The 24,605-nt window shown below is 53.5% G+C and overlaps 1 long non-coding RNA gene across 3 annotated transcripts; it reads right to left on the bottom strand.

Annotated features, from left to right (window-relative positions):
• Positions 1-484: 484 nt before the first annotated feature.
• On the bottom strand, positions 485-19,383 carry LOC131491367 (uncharacterized). 3 transcript variants are annotated; one of them, XR_009251415.1, is made up of 4 exons: positions 18,967-19,383; positions 15,406-15,764; positions 13,508-13,655; positions 485-642 (listed from the first exon to the last, which is right to left on the bottom strand). It is a non-coding gene; the product is annotated as an uncharacterized LOC131491367 (long non-coding RNA). The 3 variants fall into 3 exon arrangements; XR_009251417.1 differs by having other exon boundaries at positions 15,663-15,764; XR_009251416.1 differs by lacking the exon at positions 485-642 and adding an exon at positions 7,594-8,047.
• Positions 19,384-24,605: the final 5,222 nt, after the last annotated feature.

The following is a 24,605-nucleotide window of genomic DNA, read 5'->3' as shown; positions in this document are numbered from 1 at the left end:
TCATATTCTGTCTCCCTTTCTCTCTCTGCCCCTCCCCAACTTGTGTTCTCTCTCTCTCTCTCTCTCTCTCTCTCTCTCTCTCTCAAAAAAAACCACTTAATAATAATAATAATGGTAGTAGTAGTAATAACTAACATCATTGAGCTAACACTGTGCTAAGGGCTTCCCATGAATCGCTTTATGAAATCCTCTCCACAAATCCTGTTACCTTCAACTTTTACGATTCTCATAAAAGATAAGCTTGAGGTTCAGAGAGGTTAAGTAATTCTCCTATGATCACACAGCTGATAAGATGCACAGCCAAGCTCACAGAGACAGGCCCTTGCATTGGACCACTGCACTATTTTGCCTTTCAAGGAAGAGACATGCAAACAAGGAAGATAAAGAGCCAGGACTGGCTGGGGAACTGAGTGAGGTCAAAGGGCTCATGAAACTTCCCAGGGGTGGGGTGACCCGAGAACTTTTAAGAACAGGATGTCCAGTGTTCCGTTTGAAGTTGATTTAATTGTAGCACTTGGAACCATTCACCCCACTTCCCTAAATCTCCCTGTGCCTGCCTGCCTTACACACAGATACCTTCCTCCATGGGTTTCTAGTGGAAATAGCGGAAGGTGGCCACTGCATTCCCTGTCTCGGCCAGAGCTGTGTAAAAACGAAACAGCAGGCCTGGGTCAGCGGCCCAATCCAGACACTAAATGAATTTACCAGAAGCCACAGCTCTGATGCAGAGGGGAGTGTGAAAAAACAAACCATTCCAGAAGTCTCCAAAGGATATTAAAGATATTTTTGCATTTCCACAGGCTGTGGAATATGGATCTGAACCGGTATTTTTAAAATCGTACGGGACTGGGGGACCCCAGCTGACAAATGGGTTGCCTACAGATGGCCGACTAAGGCTTAGAGAGGCCCCGAACCCTGAGAATATCAGCTCCCGTCTGCATCCCTGTGGCTGCAGCCTGGGGCTAGGGTCTGAGGATCCTGACTCCAGTCTGTGTGGCCCAGGTTGGGCATATGTGACAAACATGGGACAGAGACCAGTGCCGGGGGCTCAGTCTCAGACACGGAGCATAAACCCTCTTGTCAGAACTGGGTGTGAAGACAGACGCAGACGCGCTTGGAAGGCTGAGAGTGCTAGCTTGGTGGGAGGGGTCCCCGGGCCTGGCACGAGGCTGCGTCTGCAGAAGGGGCCCCAACTGGCTCCTGCTCTAAGGAGAGGAGAAGAGAGGGGCAGGGAGCCAGGCAGAACTTGGCGAGAGGCTCCGGAGAGGGAATGAGACCAGGCTGGTAAACTGATGAGGAGAAAGTCTGGAACGTGGGGCCTGAGGGGGGAGGGCAGCGCTGGCTGGCCCCGGAGAGCAGCCCAGAGCAGTAGCCGACGCTGGAGGAGGGGGAGGCAGGAAGCGGGGAGGTGAACTTGTCCCGCTGCCCACCTGGGCAGACGCAGGCCATTAGGTTTCCCAGAGCAGCAGAGATGCATCTTGGCAGCTGCCAGAGGGGGTCTGGCCCAGAGGGTGGCCAGGATCTGGCAGCTGCAGGCTCTTAGGGTTAGAGTTCCTGCAGCTCTTCCTCTGGTTTCCAAAAGTTGGCTTCCCCCAGGCTCCCTTCTCCTCGCCGCCTCTTCTCCTCCTCTCTGCATTTGCACGTTTGCACCGAGGTTGGAGGCATCCCCCGATGACTCCCAGATTTCTGTCTTCTACCCAAGTTCTCTCCTGAGAGCCCCTGACCTCTTATCCTTCACCCCTGGATATGCCACAGGCCCCCCCAATTCAGGGCCCAGGCTGAATTCCTCTCTACGGCCCTAGGCATGGGGAGCTGGGGGAGGCAAGAGCTCCCTCCTTCACCCCCTTGCTTCCCTTACCCCACCTCCACCCACAAGGAACTAGACCTCAGGAGTCAGATCCCTGGACTGAGCCATGTTTACCAGCAGGTGGGTGCCAGGAGGAACCCGATGCCTCATGCTGGTGTTCTCCCCTCCTTCCTTCTGGACCCTGTGCTCCACTTCTGCTACCTTCCCAGCCATGCTGTAGAAGCGGTGGGCTAAGTGGGGGCCAGAGGCTTGCTTCTGTTGGCTCCTTCCCCCCTGGAAGGTCATTTGCATGATCCCCTGCCTCACACCCATCCCACTGGGCCCACTTAACAAAGGGATCCTGAGATTTGGGTCTGACTTGGAGGAAGCTGGCCTAGGGAGGGCTCGGAGTCAGGCCTGGGAGCAGAAGCCCAACCAATAACACAGTGACCCCGTTTCCCATAAATACGGCTCCCCCAGACCTTGTAGGGAGGGGTGAGTGCAGAGGCAGGTATCCAACCTTCCTGGGTCCCTCTGCCTAGTTCATTCAACAACACCTCACTCCATCCTTATGTCTAATCATCTTTCTCCCTTCAAATCCAATTCCCTTTTGGGGTTCCCTTTGTAAACAGCTTGTTAAGGACTTTCAGCTCATTAGGTTACAGTTATTTTTCTATGAACTCTCCTACCAGTTGGGAGACATGCACCTTTGACAGTGCTTTGGTCCATTTTTTAGCTCTTAGACCTTTTGGTTATAAAAGAAGGATCAGGGGTGCCTGGGCTGCTCAGTCGGTTAAGCATGCAACTTAGGCTCAGGTCGTAAACTCAGTTTGTGCATGCAGTCCCCGAATCAGGCTCTGCATTGACAGTGGGGAGACTGCTTGGGATTCCCTCTATCCTTTTCTCTCTCTCCCTCTCCCTCTCTCTCAAACTTATAAAAAAAAAGTCTCATTCTGGTTAACACCTGACCATTTTTAGGGGCATCTGGCTGGCTCAGTCAGTAGAGCAAGTAACTCGATCTCAGGATCATGAGTTCCAGCCCTATGTTGGGTGTGGAGCCTACTTAAAAAAGAAAAAAAAAAAAACACCTGGTCATTTTAAAACTTCAGGTTCAGATTTGACCCAAAACTTTCTTCTTTTTCCACAAGGTAAGCTAAGCTGGGAGTTCAAGGTAAGCTAAGCTAGGGCCTCAAATTGTGTGTGTGTGTGTGTGTGTGTGTGTGTGTGTGTGTACGCACGCACAAGAGTACATGCACTTGGGGGAGGGCTGGAGAGGGCAGGGTGGTCTCTGTCACACACACACGCACATGCACACACCTCCAGGTTCACCTCTAGGGTGGAGGTTGGGGGAGAAGGAAGAGGGAAATGGCCGTTCCTCTAGTGACATCTGGCCAGGCTCTGGTTCCCTTGTTGGGAGTCAGGGCTGGGGCGGACTTAGCTCAAAGCCTGTAGGTCTGGTGATAATGGGCGGAGGCTCCCAAAGATCCCACGGACCAGGGACTCAATTCCCGGGCCCTCCCCCGGGCACCGGTGGTCCCTCTCCAGACAAGTCTGCACCTGTCAGCTGGCTCCGCAGCCACACTGCCCCCCCTGCCGAGAGGGCGCCAGGGAGTCTGCAGCCCCCGCTCCCTTTGGCCCTCCACAGACTCTACTGGCTCGGTCCCTGCTCCTCTCCAGAACCAGACCCCAGGGCCTTACCCTGGCCGTGTGTCCATGTCCCACTCTGGTGACCCTGGGGCAGGTGGCAGCCCATGGCTAAGCGGACATCCAACCAGGGAATGAAGCGTCAGTTTCCCTTTGTGGAAGTCACCCTGAAACTTTGCAAGCAGCTCCCTTGGGCTCCCGTTGCTCAGAGATGGGGCGGGAACCACTGCAGGCCCCCCTTCTCCTCTGTAGGGTCCTGAGGGGCAGGGATGAGATCTTTGTGATGGTTCATTCCCTCAAAAGGCAAATTTCTCCAGGCCCCGGTGCTCTCTGGTAACACCTGCCGAACCAGTTTGCCCCATCCCCATCCTGGGGGCACCGAGTCTAGGGTGGCCCTCTCCTCGGAGATCCTGCACTGTTTGGTGACCTCTGGAGCAAAGCTTCCCATCAGGACCCCCCACAGTGCTGACACACCTGCCTGGCAGACAGTGTGCTCCCAGACTCCAAGTCAGGCCCCGGGGAAGCCTGGGAGGCATCCTCAATGCCTTCTTCTTCTCTTCCTGCCCCACAGCATCTGCTCAGTCATCGGACAACCTTCTCTGCTCCCAGTTCAGGGGAGGGGAGAGATCTTCCTCTCTCACCTGGATGTCGGCACCCCCTCACTGGCTTCCCTGCCACCTCGGCAACCTTCCCAAGACTCCTGAAATGTTAGTCTTTGGTACATCCCTCCCCCTAACACGACTCCCTAACACCTGGAGAAGATTCCAGCTCCTTGGTCCCGCATTCTGGGCCTCTCTCTATTTGAACTCCAGCCTTTTGTCCGGCTAAGTACACCCTGTACCCATTGCTGAACCCCTTGTGGCAAATAGGTTTCCTCTAGTGCACAGCTTGACAGCTGGAAGTGACCAGCCCCAGCATTGTGCTGAGGGCTGGCAGGTTGAATCCATGGGAAGGAGAGTGCAATGATCAATTGGTGATGCCTGCCATGGGCCCAGGGGTGACAGGTCTTGCCACTCTATTCCACTTGTACCGAACTGTCCACCTTTTCCCACCAGGAGTCCACCCTGGGCTCTCCTCCCGCCCCCTCTCCATGGTCCAGGTACCGGGTTATGGCCACCATAAACTCTCCACTTATCCCCAAACTTGCTGCATCCTTGCAAGTGCCATTACCCTGGCCAAGACTCCCTTCTACCTGCCCCTGCATTCATCAAGTCTCTCCTCACTTTTCCATCCTTCTATTGAACTGCGGTGACCTCCCATCTCAGTCTGCTTGGGTTGATGCTGTGCTCCCAGCAGAACTGTTAACAGCGCCCCTTTGCTTTCACGCATGTCCCAGTTTGGGATATGAATCGTGTACACTCACCCTGCCTCTAGCACAGGCGATGCTATAGGCACTCAAGTCAGTTTTAGGTCTGTCTTGTCGGCGCCCAGCAGCCCGGTGTCTGACACAGATCGGGACCGTGGAGCGGAGTGGCACTGAACTGGCAGGAAGAAAGAGAGAAAGCAGACAGAGGGGAAAGAGGTGGCCAGTGTCAACTGGCAATTGAGTGTGGGCCCCTTGACCCCAGGGGACCGGTTACCGACTGTGTCGGTGAAGCAGGCAGGGCTTCAGGGGCTTCCGATCAGCCCAGCAGCTCAGGTCTCCGAGGGGAGGGCTGTGATGGAGACACCCGCCATAGGAGACTATAAAAGTCCCGAGGAAGGCCCAGATACTGCCAGCCCACCAGCCATCGGAAAGTAAGAGTTCTAAAAATACAGCTGGCAGACAGAGAGGAAGTGGGCACAGTGAGGGGGAGGCTGAAGCGCAGCCGTGGCCCCGTCTGCCTGCTCCCCTTTGCCCAGGCCCAGAGGGGGTCCTCTCAGGGCACTGGGGCTGCAGGGTCTTCCAGCTGGAAGTGCTACCGCTGTAAATGTTCCTCCTTCCCTGGACTCTTCCCCCATCCAACTCTTCTTCCCGAAGTTCTTGGCTTAAAGGACACTTCTAGAAAGCCTTCACTGACTCGTCACCTCCTCCCTGCAACCTGGATAGATTAGTTCTGATCTCTCCTCCACAGCTCTGTTAGATCATTACATATGTGATCATCTACCTAACCCCAACGAACCCCCCCTCCCCACACACACAACTTTGATCAGAGGCTGAGAGCAGCTGCATCATTTGCAGAGACTGTGTGACCTTGGGCACGTTTTGTACCTCTCTGTGCCTCACCTGTAAAATCTTGCCTTGCCTTTAAAATGGAGACAGCTCCAGCAGCCACCTCACTGGGTTGTTATGAGGGTAGTGTGCCTTGAAGCATGTCGAGTGTTTAGAACCTTCCGTGACACATCAGAGTTCCCCTTATTATTAGCATTAGTGCTAGTATTACTCAAGGGAGGGGCCAAATTGATATTCTTATCTCATCCACAGCACCTAGCAAAGTGCCTGACCTGTTCAATAAGCAACTATCAAATGAACGTGTTTTTATTTCTGTATCACCTGGTTCCCAAAAAAGGCTGGAGGCCACATGATGATGCATGTCATGAGAAGTTTGCAAATTTAAAGCACCCTGAAAATGATCGTTATTTCTCCTTGACAGTCCAGTCTCTCTGTGTGATAGCTGTGCCTCCGGATGGTGGTCTGCTGCCCGCTAGCTTACACCTGCCGGGACCTGCCTCAGGTAACTTCCGGCCATTGGTCCCAGCTATGCCTTCAAGGCCTCAGCCCCCTCCCCGCCTTGGCCCAGGAAAACCTCCAAGACACCGCCTGATGAAGACTCTCTCAAGTCCTGGATGGACATATGGGTTGAGGAGTGGGAGCAGGGGCTGGGTCAGACCTCTGCCTGGCTGCTCCAAGAGGCGCCCCCCCCCCCCCCCCGCCCAGGCCTCTGAGGGAAAGTTGGGTGCGTGAGGACAATGGAGCCATGCTTTAGTTAAATCGTTGCTCTTGGTGGAATCCCAGGGAGCCTGAATAATTGACAGTGTGGTCAGCAGCTGACCGCTGACTTCCCAACACGGTGGAAATCGATCTGGTCAACGTTTACTGGCCGGGCCCCCGGAGGCCTGGGGGTCAGAGGTGAGAAATACTGCCCCATCCTGAGTCCTAATCGAGTAGCATGACCGGAGTCAGGCAGACACTCCATGTGCTCAGTCCTGCCCTCCTCCGAGCCCGTTTCCTTCCCTCTCCTCACAGGCTCTTCACAGAACAGGAGGCGGTATGTACATCAGGAGGAGGGTGCAAACAGTGGGCAGGAGGGGAAGATGATGAGTCTGATTTGGGATGTGTTTGCGTCCAAAGTGCCCACGGCAGAGCCCGGAGGAGAAGGTCCAGTCTCCAGATAATTGCGTCTGGAGCCGATGGGAATGTGCAGCTTGAAGTGGTCCCTGAAGCCACGGGAGGGGAAGGGGCCATCCAGGGGGAGTGCAGAGCGAGGGAAGGAAGCAGTACAGGCACTGAAGGCCACTGATATTTAAGGAATGGCTGTGGGTCCAGGAAGAAAAGACCTCGAGAGGGACAGACAAGGAGCTGCGGGGGAGAAGCAGTGGGGGTGAACGTCAGAAGGTGGAAGGCTGCCCAGAGGTCGGTGAAGGTCAGGACCTGCTGGATGGAGCCACAAGAAGGCTTAGCAGGGACCGCTGTGGGGGCAGTCGGGGATGATGGAGGGTGTTGGGTGGGATGGAAAGAGAGCCTGATTTTCCTATTAGCAGGGTCTCTAGAGGCAGGGCCATGAGGGGAGCCTAAGAGCACCCACACGTTTGCTCATATAGATGGAGCTCAGGCATCATTAGGAACACTTAGAATTTAGACCTAGATAAGCCACTACTTGTAAAAATCCCAATTAAAAAAAAACTTTTTTTGATGTTTATTTTTTGAGAGAAACAGAGAGCATGGGGGGGGGGGGAGGGGCAGAGAGAGAAGGGAACAGATGATCCAAAGCAGGCTCTACACTGACAGCACAGAGCCCCATGCGGGGCTCAAACCCATGGACCCGTGAGATCATGGCCTGAGCTGAAGGCAGACGCTTAACCTTGACTGACTGAGCCACCCAGGTGCCCCTAAAAATCCTAATGTTTAATCACTAAATTCTCCTGAAACCATTATTACACTATATATTAACTAACTTGGATTTAAATACAATTTAAAAAAAACCCCCAAAACCCTGGGGCTCTGGGTAACTCAGTTGGTTGAGTATCTGGCTTCAGCTCAGGTCACGTTCTTGCGTTTTGGTTCATGAGTTTGAGCCCCACACCGGGCTTGCTGCTGTCAGCACAGAGCCTACTTTGGATTTTACATCCACATCTCTCTCTGCCCCTTTCCTGCTCACACTTTCTCTCTCTCCCTCTCTCTCAAAATAAAGAGGCATGAGAAATAATTTAAAAATCCCAATTTTTAGTCTGATAGTTAAGCCTTTTTCAACCTAGTCTCTGCTGTCTTTTCCAGCCTCTTCCCCCACAGCTGTCATCCAGAAAGCTCCTATTAACCCTTTAAATCCCACTTTGAACACCACCTCCCGCCCCATATGATTCCTGACATCTCCCCACGTAGACACACTCACCCTCTCCTCCGTACCTTGTTCATTCATTCATTCCTTCATTCACGGGTGCTGACTGCACACCTACTATGTGCCAGTCTCTGTGCAGACCCTGGGGATTCAGTGGGAATAAGACAGACAGTGACAAACTACATTTCCAACTAGCTGAGGCCAAAAATGGGGAACTTAAGGAAGCAATGAATAACCATACCTAAATGAATACCAAACCAGCAGGGTCACAACTAAACAAACCATGGGCCAGGATGCAGCCAGCTCCCTCTCCTTCCCTTTCCCCTCCCCTCCCCGCATCCCCCCCTTCTCTTTCTTCCTTTCTTCTCTGTCTCTCTGTCTCTGTCTCTCTCTCTTCAGCCTCTCTGTCCTACTCAATTGGCTTCCCTTACTTTGTGGGAAACTGGACCACTCTCAACTCTGAGCCCCCACAGGGAAGAGTGTAACTGGTGACCCCGAGTTCCACTTTAGAAAATCAACTGCAGAGGGGCACCTGGGTGGCTCAGTCAGTTGAGTGTCCAACTCTTGATTTTGGTTTAAGTCGTGATCCCTGGGTCATGGGATCAAGCCATGCGTCCCGCTCCATGCTGAGTATGAAGCCTACTTGAGAGTCTCTCTCTCTCTCCCTCTGCCCCTCTCCCCTGCTCATGCTCTCTCTCTCAAAAGAAAGGAAAGGAAAAGAAAAAAAGAGAAAGAGAAAGAAGAAGCAAAAAAACAGCAACTGCAGAGAAGGGCCTGTCTGGCCTGGCTTGGGTCCAGAGCCCGGCCCTCCCTAACCAGTCAGCTGAAGCTGGAGAGTGGGGTTATGTGACACCATGGCGGCCTCTGCTGGGACCACCTACCTCTAGGGTGGGGAGAGGAGCTGGCCCCAGAAGGAAGTAGGGATCTCTTTCCAGAAAGAATGGCCCCGGGAGGATGGGGTGGTCGTCCAACCCATTAGGGGTCTCATAAAGCAAAGGAGCCTTGCATCATGGAGGAGGGAATCCTGTTACCAGCAGTCCAGGGGGGATCCTCACCTTTCTGGCGCCCCAGACCCCTTTGGCACTGAGCGAAGACGATGGACCTCTTCTCAGAATAACAGTTTTAAATGCATAAAATACACAGGATTGCAAAGAAAACCAATTACGTTGGTTCTGCCCACAGCCCTCTTGAGAACTTTGGATGTCGAAGGAGTGTGAACAGACAGGTTAATTAGAGATTTGCTCAGAATCTCCTGGAGGAAAGAGCCAGGAGCCTTGGCTTCTCCCTTGAGTGTGGAAGCTGTGAGTCCTGTGGGGGGGGGGGGGGAGGTGGGGGGTGGGGTCTGGGATGGCCCTGGGTGAAGCTGGCAGCAAAGGAAATCCTGGAGGGCGTGGGTTGGTGGCCTGGCTCCAGCACGGGCTGCATAAGAAGGGTTCTCGGCTGCAGTTAGTAAAAACTGACTCCAGTTAACCTAAAGGAATTGTCTGGAAAAGTGTCAGGTGGTGCATGCAAGGGAACTGGAGAAACAGGCTTAACGGGAACCCAGAGAGTTAAAGCCCAGCCAAGGTGCCATCTGCCAGCTGATCCCTGGGGCTCCTGCTGGCACCTTGGGACATGGAGATGATGTATCACACATCACTAGATGCCATTCTGCTGCAGTGGCCTTTAAAGTTCGACTGGCCCTGTGCCTGTGTCACTGTAAAGATTCAAAGTCCTTGGGGTGCACCTGGGTGTCTTGGTCCGTTGAGCATCCGACTTTGGCTCAGGTCACTATCTCGCCGTTCCTGAGTTCCAGCCCCGCGTCAGGCTCTGTGCTGACAGCTCGGAGCCTGGAGCCTGCTTCAGATTCTGCGTCTCCCTCTCTCTCTGCCCCTCCCCTGCTTGTGCTCTTTCTCTGTCTCTCAAACATAATAAATGTTGAAAAAAATTAAAATACAAAACAAAGCAAAGTCCTGGGAGGGCACGTCCATTTGGCCACACTCTGGGCCACATGTCCCTATTCTAGCTGATGGGGGTGCAGATATCTGCCCCGATCAGCTTCTGTAATGGGAGGTCCTCTCACCATCTTGGGATCCCCCAAATAGATACTGGTTAACAAAAGTGGCAAATGTGTGCTATAGCTAGTTCTTTTCTTTTCTTTTTTTAAAGTTCATACATGTATTTTGAGAGAGAGAGAGAGAGAGAGAGAGAGAGAGAGAGTGTGTGTGTGTGTGTGTGTGTGTGTGTGTGTGTGTGTGTGAGTGAGCTGGGGAGGGGCAGAGAGAATCCCAAGCAGGCTCTGTGCTGCCCGCATGGAGCCCAACAATGCGGGGCTTAAACCCACGAACTCCAAGATCATGACATGAGCTGAAGTCGGACACTTAACCAGCTGAGCCACCCAGATGCCCTGCTATAGGTGGCTCTGAGGGACGTGTGCATACGTGCATGTGTGCACGTGCGTGTGCACACACGTGCAGGTGAACTGAGGAGCCAGGCCATCTCTCCAGAGCTGTTCTATTGAGAGCCCAGGCCTGTGGCAGTGTGAAGTGACAGGTGACCTGGGGAGAGAGGCTCCCTCCACCTCCCCCGAAAAGGAAAGACTGCAGAGAATAGGGCCTTTCAGAAAATGAACCAGGCGTTCCAGTTTCTTCTCTGCAGTCTTTTAGAAACAGGGATCGCTGACTCCTTTTGGACTGAGTTGGCAAGGACCCCAGCAGTCTCAGTCTTATCGTGGGATGGGGTCTCTCTAGAGAGAAGTAAATAGACTTCCAGTGATCAATGGGAGGGAGGGCTCAAAAAGACAAGTCCTTATTCTGAACCTCAGGCTGAGGACATTAGCTGCCTGCACCTGCTACCCTACCCCACCGCCTCCACGCTGTGAGCCCCAACAGGGCAGGTCTGCCTTCTTAGCCATCCCTGCCCAGGCAGCTTCTAGCCCAGGGCCAGACACTGAGACCTGGTCCACTACCCACCAGTCTGTGTCTTCTTCCTTCTGAACACACAGCCAGACTACACTTCCCAGCCTCATTTGCAGTTAGGTATGGAATATGACTTAGGAATGGCCAATGAAACATGCATAGAAGCAACATGGGCCACTCCCCAGCCTGACATTAATTACAACAACAAAAAAAAGACTCCAGGCACTTGGGTGGCTCAGTTGGTTAAACATCCATGGTTAAACATGGCTCAGGTCATGATCTCATGGTTCATGAGTTCAAGCCCCGTGTCGGGCTCTATGTTGACAGCTTGGAGCCTGGAGCCTGCTTCAGATTCTCTGTCTCCCTCTCTCTCTGCCCCTCTTCCACTCACACTCTGTCTCTCTCTCTCCCCAAAATAGATAAGCATTAAAAAATTTTTTTAATTAAAAAAACCTGTAAAAATCTGTAAAAATGTGCAATCTTCAGAATTCTTTCCCCATCCAGCTGAAAGCGGATGATTCTGAGGCCCTAGAGGAGGGTGCAGCCACAAGTAAGGAACCTGGGCCCATGAGTCATCATCTAGAAGGCTCATTCATTAACCAGAACACCTGCCATGTGAGCAAGAAAGACAACTCCATTGTGCCACTGAGGTTGAGGGCCTATCTATTACAGCAGCTGGGGCTCACTAATACACTCAGAAAACGGTTGCTGAACAAGTTGTTCTCTGATCTTAGACAAAGGACAGTCCTGGGCCTCAGATTCCTCCACTAGGAGAAGACTAGACCTGGTAATGTCTAGGGACCCTTCCGTCTAAAGAAAGGGAAGATTTAAGCCACGCCCACATATGCTCCTGCACTGGGAGCTGTTCCTGTAAGGACACCTTGGAATGCCTTTCTAGATACTATTTCTCCCAAGCACCCAAAGGAGGACAGCATTCTGGAACCTTGTTTTTAACAGACATCAGTGCAACAAAAACACACGCTAATGACCAGTAAAATGTGCTGACCAACTCCAATGACAAAATGTGTTTGTTTATATGTATTTTTATAGTTTACTGGATAATAAAAGGAACTGTATTTTAATCGGATGCTTTTGTAAATCAGGTGCGGACCTCCACACGCCTCTCTATGCACCACCAGCACTGCAGGGAAAGAGGAAGAGGCAGTTTTTGTTCTTAGTGCCTTGTGATCCTGTGGGACTATGTGGCCGTCCTTGTCGCTGTTTTCTCCAGCATCTCCAAGGCTGGCAGGAGGGGGAGTGCGAGGGGAAGACGGGGAACAGCAGAAGTTGTTGTGGAGCTCCCTAGCAGGAGCTGGGGTCCTTCTCCCCTTTCTGATGGGGAGAACAGGCATGGGCTGGGACTCGGTCACGCAGGCCCTTGGACTGTCGTGATGGCTCACACTGTGTGTGCCAGGCACTGCTCTGAATGCTTCACATACGCTAACTCATTTAAACCTCACGATCACCTTTTGTGGGGACGAGGGCTCATTTTACAGATAGGGAAACCGGGGCACGGAGAGGTTGAGAACTAGCCCAAGGTCACACAGCTGGTGTGCTCTCACCTGGCCTGACTTTGGTTCCAGAACTGCCTCTCTCGGTGGGGAGAAAGATTTTGATCCTTATCCTAAAAGCCACCGACAGCAGAGGAGAGGAACAGCCTAGTAAACACAGACTCTAAAGCAGGGGCTCTCACCGGGGCGGAGGGGGATTTTGCCCCCGAGGGGACATATGGCGATGTTCAGAGACATTTTCGAGTGTCACAAGTGAGGAGGACGTGCAACCAGCATCTAGAGGGTAGAGGCCAGGGCTAAGACATCCTATAATGCACAGGAGGGCCCCCCACCCCCAAAACAAAGAATTACCTGGCCAAAAAGAGGTCAATAGTGCCAAAGCTGAGAGAAATCTGTGCTCAAGTCAGACAGGCCTGCAGCCTCTGCCACTTCCTAGCTGTGTGGTCCTGGGCAACTGACTTCCCCTCTCTGAGCCTTAACATCTTTGGAGAACACTGGGCATGGCAATGATGAGAGCAAGCCCTGACACATGGGGAGGGCTCAATAAATGCCTCATCTTCCGCTTCCCTGTGCTTCCCCCACCCCTCGCCCTGCCCCGGGCCCCGCCACACGTCTTGAGCAAGAAACAGAGCCCGGGGGGTGCCTGGGTGGCTCAGTCGGTTAGGCGGCCGACTTCGGCTCAGGTCACGATCTCGCGGTCCGTGAGTTCGAGCCCCGCATTGGGCTCTGTGCTGACAGCTCAGAGCCTAGAGCCTGTTTCAGATTCTGTGTCTCCCTCTCTCTGACCCTCCCCCGTTCATGCTCTGTCTCTGTCTCAAAAATAAATAAACGTTAAAAAAAAAAAAAAAATTAAAAAAAAAAAAAAAAAAGAAACAGAGCCCGGCCTTCCACAGTGAGTCTGGGAGAGTTATGAGTTTATATTCCCCTGCTCACTCCTGGCTGTGCCGACGTCCTCAGCTCCTCTAATTACTTATTTAAAGGCTATCGATTCCTTGGCTGCTGCCGGGCGGCCTCGCGGAATTGCAGGTCTCGCAAATAGCTGAAGCGCCCGGCAGCCACTGGGGCCCCGGCCTGACATAACCAGGCAGGGGGTTATTTTCGCCGGGGATGCTTGTGAAATATTCATGTGCTGATTTAAATACCGAGGATGTCAGAGCTAGAAAGGGCCAGAGAGATCATAACGGCAAAGCTTACCCCGATTCAGAAGAGAATGCAGCTGGATGTGGTTCGGAGGGAGCCGGGCAGAAGCGGAGACCCGTGCATGTAGGTTCAAGACAGATACAAGGCCCCGTGCTCAACGTGGGACCTCGGGCGGGTCGCTTGCCCATTCTGGGCCTTTCAACTGTAGTGAGAAAAAGGGGTTGGTGAGGCTGAACTGAGATGGGTATATAAAAATAAACCCAGCACATAGTAGGCCTGCAAAATTTAATTGCATTTGAAGTCAGCGAGCCCGTCTGAGCCTGAATTTCCTCTTCTAGATATTTCCTAGGGTTGTTAAAGCTATATGAGATCACACATGTGATCACCATTTATCAGGCCAGAGACAAAGTGATAGCTGATAAATTTTAACTGTGTGTGACTAGCACATATTAGTGCCCAGGTGCTGTGCTAAGTCCCAGGTGCTGTGCTAATTGCTTAACAGGCAATAGTTCTCTGAATCTCCCAACAACCATGGTGAAAGTTGATTTATCGGAGTCCCGGTGGCCGATGTGCTGGTGAACTGTCAGGGGCAGAGTGGGGATGGAAGGGGAGGCCGGGGAAATCCTGATTTGTAATGTTTGCCAATTTACGTGGTGTCAATACTCCACCGTGGCCCACTCCAAGCTAGTGACATGACGTCACCAAACAGAGTTGCAGTGAGATGTGCACACTGCTGGATCTCTGTTCACAGATGAGGAAACTGAGGCTCAGAGAGGTTGAGTGATCTGCCCCAGAGAATTGGCTGAAACAGATCTATTCACCCCCTTAAATGTCAGCCCTCACCTGTCTCCCGGGTCAGAGCTGAATGGGGTCACCGAGGCGGACTTGGCCAAGGTCACATATCATGATGGGTCAGCACTAGAACATTCTCCCAGGCCGGGGTTCTTCCCGTCAGGTACTAAGCCAGGCTGGGGGCCCCACGTGACCTCCCCTCCCACCCTGTAGCTTGGTCAGGAAGGCAACGGAACCATACTTTATGGAACACCGGCTCTAGGCTGGACCCTGTGTTAGGCGATTGATCCCAGCCAACCTGCGCAGTAGGAATTCTGTCAATTAACAGAGGACACCGACATGCACACAGCTGAAGTGACTTGCCCAAGGCCACAGAGCCGGGATGCTGGAGGACAGGGTTCAAACCCAGGTTCTCCAATGCCTGCAAAGCCCACATCCCTTCCTCTCTCCCATCTGGCCAGGCCCTCACCCTGAACCACCAGCCTACCGACAGCCTGCTCCTCAGGGGGCCCGATGTGGAAACCCCACAGGCATTACAGACAGATTAGTTAAAAACAAAAAACGAAACACAGTTCTTTTCTCTGTGTCAGGGAGGTATATTGGAATCACCTAGGACTTTTAATAAATCAATCACTACATCTCACATCAGACATTTGAATCAGGTCTTGGGAAGGAGGTGTGAGGCCCAGGTGGCTCTGGTGGTTAAATACTTTACGGGGAGTAAAGTCCCAGGGAGTCTGATGGGAAGCCTGTCCTGGGAGCCCCTGCCCTGTTTCTTTGCTACCCTTTGTACCCCTCAGGACAGGCTGATGTGTTAGACCCTAAAGAAGGACCCCTGAGTGTTACTGTTCACACGGCCCTCGAAGGAGCCAAGAATGTGTTAGCACTGTGTCGTTTCTGGGGCCTGAGACGGACACACATCAGCTTCAGCCTCGTCCTGAATTAGTCCCTCTGCCACAGAACTGACCTCCAAGAGCGAGAGGCCCCAGACAGCCACAGAAAGCAACTTTCTCAGTCCCCTTCCTCGGTAGCCCCTGTCCCACTCATTTTTACTTGCTACATATTTACCAAATGCCTAGTGGGGGCCAAATACTGGGCTGGGGGCTGGGGATACAACAGTGCACAGGGACATGGTACCAGCCCTGAAACATCACACAGACCCATGGATGCAACTAGATGAAGCAAACTCGCATTCACTACAATCCCTGGAAGAGCCTGGCTTGGTTCAAAAAAATGAGGTACGCTGCGGGAGGCAGAAGGCAAAATGTTGATGTCTTGCTCCTGAAAAGGGAGGAGAGGAAGAGAAGGCAGGGCAGGAGGGAGAGAGGCAGAAGCCAGCAGGTGGAGAAAGCCTGGGGTGAGCTCAGGGAGACGGCTCTGGAGCAGGTTCCGGTAGACCCTCCTTTGCGACACCTACAGCAAAGGGCGTGTTGCTTGTGCGTGGTTTGTATAAGGAGCTCAGAGGAGCTTCCACTCTGGGGCCAACATCATGCAGTCCAGGGACCATAAGGAGATGGGGCTGTGAAAAAAAAAAAATAAGGTTTCTGCAGAAACGGCAGGGGCAGAAGACTCTAGCCGGCCCCAGCTGTCATCTGGGTCACATGGTAAGGCAGGCTTTTTATCAAGGAATTGCCCAAATGTGAGGAGGCACAGGAAGGGGAATTGCATGGCCTTGGGAAGTACACTGGGGTTCCCCACGTGGTTTGGGGAGAGGCAGATCACAGTTACCATTGATGGAACAGTCCTTAGGTGCCATTTTGTGCCACACAAATACCAGCTTTTTGCAAGGTAGCAACTATTATTACACCCATTTTATAGCTGAGGAAATGAAGGCTCAAGGGGCTGATGTGACTTGCCTAAAGACACAAAGCTGTGTGTCACAGAGCCAGGATTTGAATCCAGGTCTTTAGGACTTGAAATGCCATGCTCATGACCCCGAAGCTGTAAAGGCTGCCTCACCTTCTATTTCTCCCTTATTGGAAAGCCCACAGGCCCATGGATAGCAGAAGGGACAGAATTTGCATGCACACCAGGCCACCCAAAGCCTGCAAGCAAATGTGCATTATCAGGGGCGCCTGGGTGGCTCAGTCGGTTAAGCACCCCACTTCAGCTCAGGTCATGATCCCATGGTTCATTAGCTCGAGCCCTGCCTTGGGCTCTATGCTGACAGCTCAGAGCCTGGAGCCTACTTCAGATTCTGTGTCTCCCTCTCTCTCTGCCCCACCCCTGCTTGCACTCTGTCTCTGTCTCTCAAAAAATGAATAAACATTAAAAGAAAATTAAAAAAAAAAAAAAAAGAGCATTATCAGTCTAAGTTACAGCTGAGGGACTCCCGGCTCAGAGTAAGGGAACTTGCCCAAGGTCGTAGGTGAGAAAGTTGCAGGGCTGGGATTGGAACCCAAGAACCTGGGGCCTTTGCACCGCCCCCCACATCTGTTTGAAGGCAGCGGCCTCCACCTGCCCCCAGCCCTTGAACCCCTGCTACTCTGTCAACTCGGGGGTAGCAGGCAGTCTGGGCTGGGTCTCTAGAGCAGGCCCAAGTCTGGGCCTCAGAGCAAGGTCATCGGGCAGCCCAGGAGCTCACCACCTTCCCAGCCCACAGGGAAATCTTTAAATGGTGTCAGGTTCATTGCCTTTGTGGTAGAAAAAAGAAAAAAGACAAGGCAGAAGTGCAAGGAAGATGGGGCCCAATTCCTGCTTAACTCATCCCGTTTGGCTGAGTCAGCAATGCAGCGAGGCCTCCCTGGCCTCAGAGGAGAATAGCAGGAATCTGCAGATGCGCTGGAATTTCTCCGCAGCGGCTGGCATGGGTGGCGATGGTGCCGAGATCAGAGGGGAAACCCTGCTTCTTGCCCATGGCTTTGAAAGGCCACTCGTTTCAGACTTGCACTCGACAGTCTAGAAAGCCCTTACAAAGAGCCCTAAGGTCTCCAAAGTGATTTATGAATTTGAAGTGCCTTTCAGATTATAAAAAGCTAATCTGCAACAGCCTCCTTAATGCGGCAACGTTCACAAAACACTTTGCAAGTCACTGTGTGGAGTACAGTTTGCAACCTCGTTTGCAGCCAAAAAGTGCCCGCCTCTCAAGAGAGGACTTTACAGTTTGTAAATCCCAGTCGCACCCCTCGCCTCATTTGAACTGCGGACCGCTCCCCTGTGAAGGCTAATAATAATATCTATCACTTTCGAAGCACTTTACCTACGTTAACACATTGCAGTGGCACGGCAATCGGATGATTGTTATCCCCGTTGACAAAGAAGGAGTTCCAGAGGTACAGTGAGACAGAGTATCACAGGGCTGTAGGTAGCAGAGGCTGGGTTTGAGGCACTGACATTCGATGGGACGAAGGCAGGTTTTGTGCCCATTTTTCAGATGAGGCAAATAGAGGCCCACTTCTGCCCTGTTCACTGTGTGACCTTGGACAGGACCGGGCACACCTCTTGGCCTTCCTTTTCCTTCTCTACAGAATCAAAGGGATAAGCGCTGCCCTGCTCTCTTCCCAGCTCTGAACAAATGTGAGATATGGAAGTGACCAAGGAGGAGGGCCAAGCCCGAGGATACATGGTAGGCTCATTCCCTGTGCCACGGCTATTTTTGGCAGGAGTCCACTGAGGCCTGGCTCTGTTCTGCACAGAAGGTCACCTGGAGGCTTCTCCTGAGACCTCCTGTCTCACACACAGGAGGAGGGAGAGTGGGGTAGTTGGGGGAATGGGGCAGGGAACTTCCCTGGGGGCCTGACACAGGGAAGGGAGCTGCAGAGAGGACAGCAGCCTCCCCCTGAGCACCTCTAGTGAAAGGCAGAGAAAAAAAGTCATGCAGTCCAACCCACAACCCATCGTACAGATGGGGAAACTGAGGTCCAGAGAGGGGAGGGACTCACTTATGGTCATGCAAAGGCTTGGATGCAAAAGTGGGACTGGAATTTATTTCTAGGCTCTTCCCATGGCACATGCTGGGAATCTGGCTTTTGATCTAACAAGGTCTCAGATCATTTGTTCATTCATTCATTCATTCATTCTTCCATTTATCCAGTCGGTCAGCCAGTCATTCAACAAACATTTCCTGAGTATGTGTTACATGCCAGACCCTAGAGATAATTGTGGTGAATACAGTCATGGTCCTGGCTCTTGTCAGGGCATCGTCTAGAGCAGTGCTTCCCAGTGGCCAGTGCAGTAGCCGCATGTAGCCGTTGAGTACTTGAAATGTGTCTACTCCAACCTGAGATGTGTTGTAAGTATAATATAAGACACACTGGATTTTGAACATTTAGTAAGAAAAAAAAAGTTTAAAAAAAATCTCAACAATTTAAAAAATCTGGATTACATGAAATGATATTGGAATCTACTGGGTTAAATAAAACATTAAAATTTGGGGCGCCTCGGTGGCTCAGTCGGTGACACGTCCGACTTTGGCTCAGGTCATGATTTCACGGTTCATGAGTTCAAGTCCCCTCAATGGACTCGCTGCTGTCAGCACAGAGCCTGCTTTGGCTCCTCTGTCCCCCTCTGTCCTTGCCCCTCCCCTGCTTGGACTCTCTCTCTCTCTCTCAAAAATAAACACTAAAAAAAAAAACATTAAAATTAACTTCAGCTGCTTATTTTTTTTTAAGTGGCTACTAGAAAATGCAAAGTAAAAATGCCGTAGGTGGGGCATCGTAGGGGGCAGCGCCGGTCTGTTGGGAAGGTCTGAAGACGAACAGGGAACCTGCTGGCGGCCTTACCTTTGCCCCCACGCTGGCCAGAGGTGCAGACAGGTTCAGACCACGTGTGGAAGGCTGGTCCGGACACAGCGAGGGTCCGAGAGACGGGGCCAACTTACTCCCAAGACTTCTCAGTGGGTATCCAGTGCCCTCTGCAGGGGCCCCCGGAGCCCCCTTGCCTCTCTTCCTCCTCCATTTCCTTTCCTGCTCACCCCAGAGCCCAGAGGCCAGCTCCCTTCCACGTCTGTCTCACGCCACCCCAGATTGTCTCTGACAGATCGAAGGCCACTTCACCTGGTGTGGTCATTGCCCGGCCCCGCCCATGCATCAGAGAGGGGCATTTATGTGACATGGCACTTCCTGAGGGGCCGAGCACTTGGGGGCACCCGCCCTGTGGCCGCGCTGCCTGCAGCTTGCCCCGTCTCCACCCTCACCGGCTGTGGCCGCCACCCCTAGCGACCCACCGGGTCACAATAGGGCTTCACAAATCGCAGGGAAAGCACGGGAGGGCCTCAGCTGTGGTGGGAGGTCGGGGGGAGGTGGCACTTGAGCTGAAGCCGCTAGGTAGATGTAACCAGAGAGGGACAGCATGCCTGGCAAAGGGAACGGGAGGTACGGAGGCACAGATCTCTGTGGCACAGAGAGCAGGACATGGCGGGAGGTGGGCTCCAGAGATGGTCAGAGGCCAGAGCACAGGATCTTAAGGGCCTCACTGAGTTTGGTCTTTATCTAGAGGACACTGGGGAGCCATGGAAGGCATGGAAGCAGGGGAGTGCCTGGAAGCCTAAAGCTCTCTCTGGCCCCGGACGGGGAGTGAGGGAAGCAGAGCCTGAAGCCCGCTTGCTGTTCTTTGGACGGCTGGGGCTGGCCCGTGGCAGGGCTTGCGGGAATCCCAGCTCCACTGCCTCCTCGCTGTGTGACCTTGACCAGACGACCTCCCTCTCTGAATTTGAGTTTCCTCACCTGTGAACTGGGGACGACAGTAGTGATTCTCTGAGGGGGTTTTGGGGTTTGGAGGAAGAATCAGAGACGTACTACTCGTGAAGCTTTTGGCACAAAGTGGGGCCACAAGTGGTCGTCCCCTTTCCTTTCCCTTCCGAGTTCCCACCCCACCTGTCAAACCCCGTGCCCCCACTCCTCAGGCAGCAGGAGGCAGGATCCGCGGAATGGTGCTGCACCGTCAGAGTATTTATAGCTGTGTTCTGTCAGCACGTTGTTGTTCAGTTACACATATATTTTTACATTCTCCTCCGTCACACATGGCTTCTCGGTGTGGTTGAGAAGCGGGGGGGGGGGGGGGGTGGGGTGGGGGGGTGGATGCAGAGGGTGGCAGGGGTGGGAGGTGGAGACAGATGGCCCAGGACAGCACCTAGGGACCTGAGGACCCAGCCTGGGTCATTTCTCTCCCAGCTCAGAAACCATCAGTGGCTCCCCACTGCCCTCTGCACAAAGTCCAGACTCCCTCACGGGGCCGGGAGGGGCCCCTCAGGACTCCACGGTGGCATTGTTTTGCCACTTGCTCTCGGCTCCACCCGTCTGAGCAGGGGAAAGGGAGCTGGACTTCACTGCCACTCGGCTCACCAGCTGTGTGACCCAGAGCAAGTCTCTTTACCTTTCTGAGCCAACCCGTGGTTTCCTCTGAGCCGGGGGCACAGCTTCCAAACTCTGGAGCTTCAGTAAGGACTAAACGTAAATGTGCCTGGCCGTGGGCAAATAGTCACTGCGACTGGGTGGGCTCCCGTCTCTGGCCTCAGGGCCTTAGAAAGGATGTTTGCTTCCTCTGCCATCCCCACTGAGGGAGGTCCCACAGGCCCACCTCCTCAGGGAGGCCTCCACTCCCACGCAGGACACCCTATCCTCTCTTGGAGGGGGCTGTGACAGGTCTTCGCCCCAGATCTTTCTCCTCTAGAAGTGGCCGGCACACTCCTGGCGTGAAGGCTTGCCTGGCCCCGCTCTATTCCCACACTGTCCCCCCGACGAGTGGGCACCATGTCCCCATTCTACAGATGAGGAAATGGATTCAGGAAGGGAAGTGACTCATACAAGATCTCCAGCCCAGGGCTTTGAACTCAGGGCCCCAGGTCACTGCTCTGGGCAGCTATGAACCCAGTGCCAGATGGACAGTCTGCAGAATAAATGGAAGCAGCCCTGCCCCCGGGTAGGTCTTGGGGCCTTTCTCTCAGCCTTGGAGCCCAGCCAGGCCCACCTCTCTGGCCCTGGCCTTCGTGCCCCCAGCCTGAGAGCCCAGGGTCCCCATTCCCATGGGGGGCTTGGGGCTGGCTGCTTGTGCCCCAGCTCTGGCCAAAGGGGGAGGGGCCGGGGTGAGGGCATTGTTGCTAGGCAACAGCCTGGAAAGACCCCAGGCCATCCTGGGAGCAGAAAAAGCCCTTTTCCTGGGAGCTGGAGGTGGGACAGGTGTAATGGCCTTCACCTCTCCTGCACGCCACTGAGACCTACATCTCACCTTGGCTCCCTCTGTCCCTCCTTCAACTCCTTACTTACTTATTTACCTTTGCTCTTATCCATTCACTGGTCGTTACTCATGCTTATCAATGAGTTTGCGGATTTATTACCTGCTGCTTAGTGAATCACGGCCTTACCCCCTACTAGCCGAGTCTCAGTTTCCCCACCTGTGAAATGGGGCTAATAATCGTATCAACCTCGTAGGGCTGTGCTGATGTGGCACATGGTGAGCACTTAGGATGGTTATTTATTCACGATATTTTCTAAGCACCAGTTGTGGGTGCAGTGTCGTGCGGTGACAGAGGTAAATAAACTCTGTTTAGTGGGAGGGCCAGACAAGACCACAGTGGAGTGAGCATGGGCGCTGCCCATCATATATCCGGATTTCCTCCCACTGTTTGCTGAGCACACTAGGGGAGTTGTTAAGAATATGGGCTGGGATTTGAAAAAAAAAAAAAAAAAAAAAAAGATCACGGGCTGGGATTGAATCCTGACCCTTTACTTGCTAACTCTGTGCTCTTGGGTGACACAGTTAACCTCCCCTGGCTTTGGTTTTGCTGTCTGTAAAATGGGGTCCAGCTGTAAAAATCTTACTGGATCTGGTGAGGACGAAGTTGGGGTCACACATGACCTTCTTGGGGCACACAGCTTTCCACAGTAATCACTACTACTGGTATAGGGTGGGGACCGAACCCCCAGGGTGCTAATGAAACCCCTGAGGACCACAGCTCAGTTTCTCCTCCCTTTTCTCTCCTTGCTCTACCTTCCTGAGTCTGTCTACTATCCCCACCTCCACACGTATGCTCATGCTGTTCCCTTCTCCTGAAATAACTTCTCTTGTGTTTCCTAAAACTCTGATACAGTTCTTGGAGGCTTCAGGCTCCAGCTGGGAAGGCTCACAAAGGAAATCTGGAGGGAGATTTTCAAAAGACCCCCAACCCTCACTTACCTCCCGACTTACTTCCTGCTGCAGCCAAGGAACCCCCATCTGAAGGTGGGCTGGCTGCAGCCTCACCGGGCCAGTTGGCTCCGCTGGGGCATTATTCACCCTTTTCTCACAGCTTCTGTCCCCTGAGGCCAAGCCCATGGGGCTGTCTCAGCAGGTTTCCCGCCCACTAGTTCCCTGGGGCCCAGAGAACACTCCCAAGAGAGACGTCCTTGTTACATCCACTCACGACATCCTGAGCTGCCTCTTCCCAGCACTTAGCACAGTGGTGATGCATCCGGGCTTCGTGGGCTGTTTGTTTAACACGTGGCTCCCCTGCCAGCCTGTACACTCCACGAGGGCGGGCTGTGCCCGCTCTGTCCCAAGCACCCAGGCCAGACCTGGTCCACAGTGAACGCTCACTGCACAGTTGTGGATGGAAGAATGCACGGAAGCGTGGGTGGATGGATATGTGCATGGCTGTAGGAATCAAATAATGGGAACTGGAGGGCCCTGAGAACGGCGGCCTGCCTGAAGCTGGGGCCAGGTCACCTTACACGGGCCCGCGGACTGCCCACCACTCTCTTCCTGACTCCTCTGCAGCCCTGGGCACTTGCAGGGACTTGGTGAACAGCTGGTTCAGATGGCCCATGGGGCCTAGAAGCCCCTTCTGGATCTTGCTTTGGGAGACCAGTCTCTGCTTGAAACTAGATCCCACAGAAGCACAGAATGGTCCAGGGTTCGAATGCTGGCTCTGCCATGTCTGAGGCACAAGGCAAGTCATTTCAGCTCTCTGAGCCTCAGCTTCCTCATCTGTAAAGGGGGTGATAATGGAACCTCATGAGGCTGTTCTGAGGAGGCAGTAAGACCACCACGTAGACCCCATGGCACAGTGCCCAGGACACACACTCCTTGCTCGAGAAATGGCAGCTATTAGGACCATTCTTATTCTCGGTTCAGATTTGGTTTTTCCATAAAGAAGATCCTGTTCAGTTGTCTCTGAAAAAGCCCTCTCTGGGAAGTGAGATTCTGTGACCCCCCCACCTCCTGGCTGACTGGGCTGTCGGTTCATCTTCTCCAGGGAGGTCTGCTTTGGTCCTGTTCTCAGTCTACGCCAGGCTCCAATCCCCTTCAACCTTCCATTTACTATCTCTTACTTCTGCCTTCGGCAATCCTCTGCTTCCCATGGGATACCTGGGCTCAGTGTGGGACGAGAAGCGGAGCTCGGACTGGGGCAGAATGTAGGCTCGGCCCATAAGCGGTACTGAGTACTGGCGACCTGGACTGGGTCCCATTTGAGGCTGAGATTGGGCCCTGTCTGTGACAGGTACGATACGCGGAGTTCCTGGAAACCCGCTGAGCTGGAGGGTTACACACAGGTTTGTCAGGGCATGCCCTGGGGAGATACCATGGAAGGAAGGAGGAAGGCAGGACTGGGCAGAGGGAGAGGCTGACCCACAATGAGGCTGCAGCCGAGGCCCCTGTGGAGACCCCTGGGGCTGGGACAGTCCTTCAGGTTGTCCCAATTGGGGCAAGAGAGCTGGGCCTTGGTACCTTCACATGGGTCAGGCACTGGTTCCTGCTGCCCTGGCAGCGGGGGTGACCCAGTGAGCCATCAGCAGTCGGAGTTCTGAGCAGCTGGGGTGGGTAATTGGCCCTGGAGCACCCAGTATCCCCTACAACCAGCCCCGGGCTCTGGCTCAGACCTGGCTTTCAGCCGGATACCGGGGATAGAAGATGAGACACAGGAGACTGAGCATCCCCGCAGGACGGGACCTCTGTCCCCAGCTTCCAGCACAGGGCCTGGCTGGGCAGCACAAGCCTCAGCCCACAAATGGAAGAAGAAGGGAACGTGTGAAGTGGGGTGGGCCGGTCAGCCTCTCCAGAGGCCCAGAGAGGGTAGGCCACCTAGCTGAGGTCACACAGCTGCTCAGGGGAGAGCCAGGATGGGAACCCAGAACTGGCGGAGTCCAGAGCTTATGTTCTCTTAACAATGCCAGGCCGTGAGCTTATTAGAAAGCAAAGGCTGCGAATGGGAGGAGGAGAGTCCCTCCCCCTAGTTCCCTGAGCAGCCCCGGCACCCGCCAACACTCTGGCAGCCTCTGGCTGGCCCACCAGGACCCATGCCCAGGGGAGGGAGTAGCATCTTGCGGGCGGGGAGCCCTTCTTGGGTAATGAGGCCCAGCCGGCCGTTTGCAGGCCCTACAATGTGAATAATTCATTTGCAACCAAGTCTGGGAATTAGAAACCGTTACTGGATGATTTATTTAAT

The sequence above is a fragment of the Neofelis nebulosa genome, chromosome 12 (genome assembly GCF_028018385.1).
Source record: "Neofelis nebulosa isolate mNeoNeb1 chromosome 12, mNeoNeb1.pri, whole genome shotgun sequence".
In the NCBI taxonomy this organism is placed as follows: domain Eukaryota; kingdom Metazoa; phylum Chordata; class Mammalia; order Carnivora; family Felidae; genus Neofelis; species Neofelis nebulosa.
Note: the sequence above shows the minus strand (reverse complement) of the source record. Positions and strands in the feature narration are given on the sequence as shown.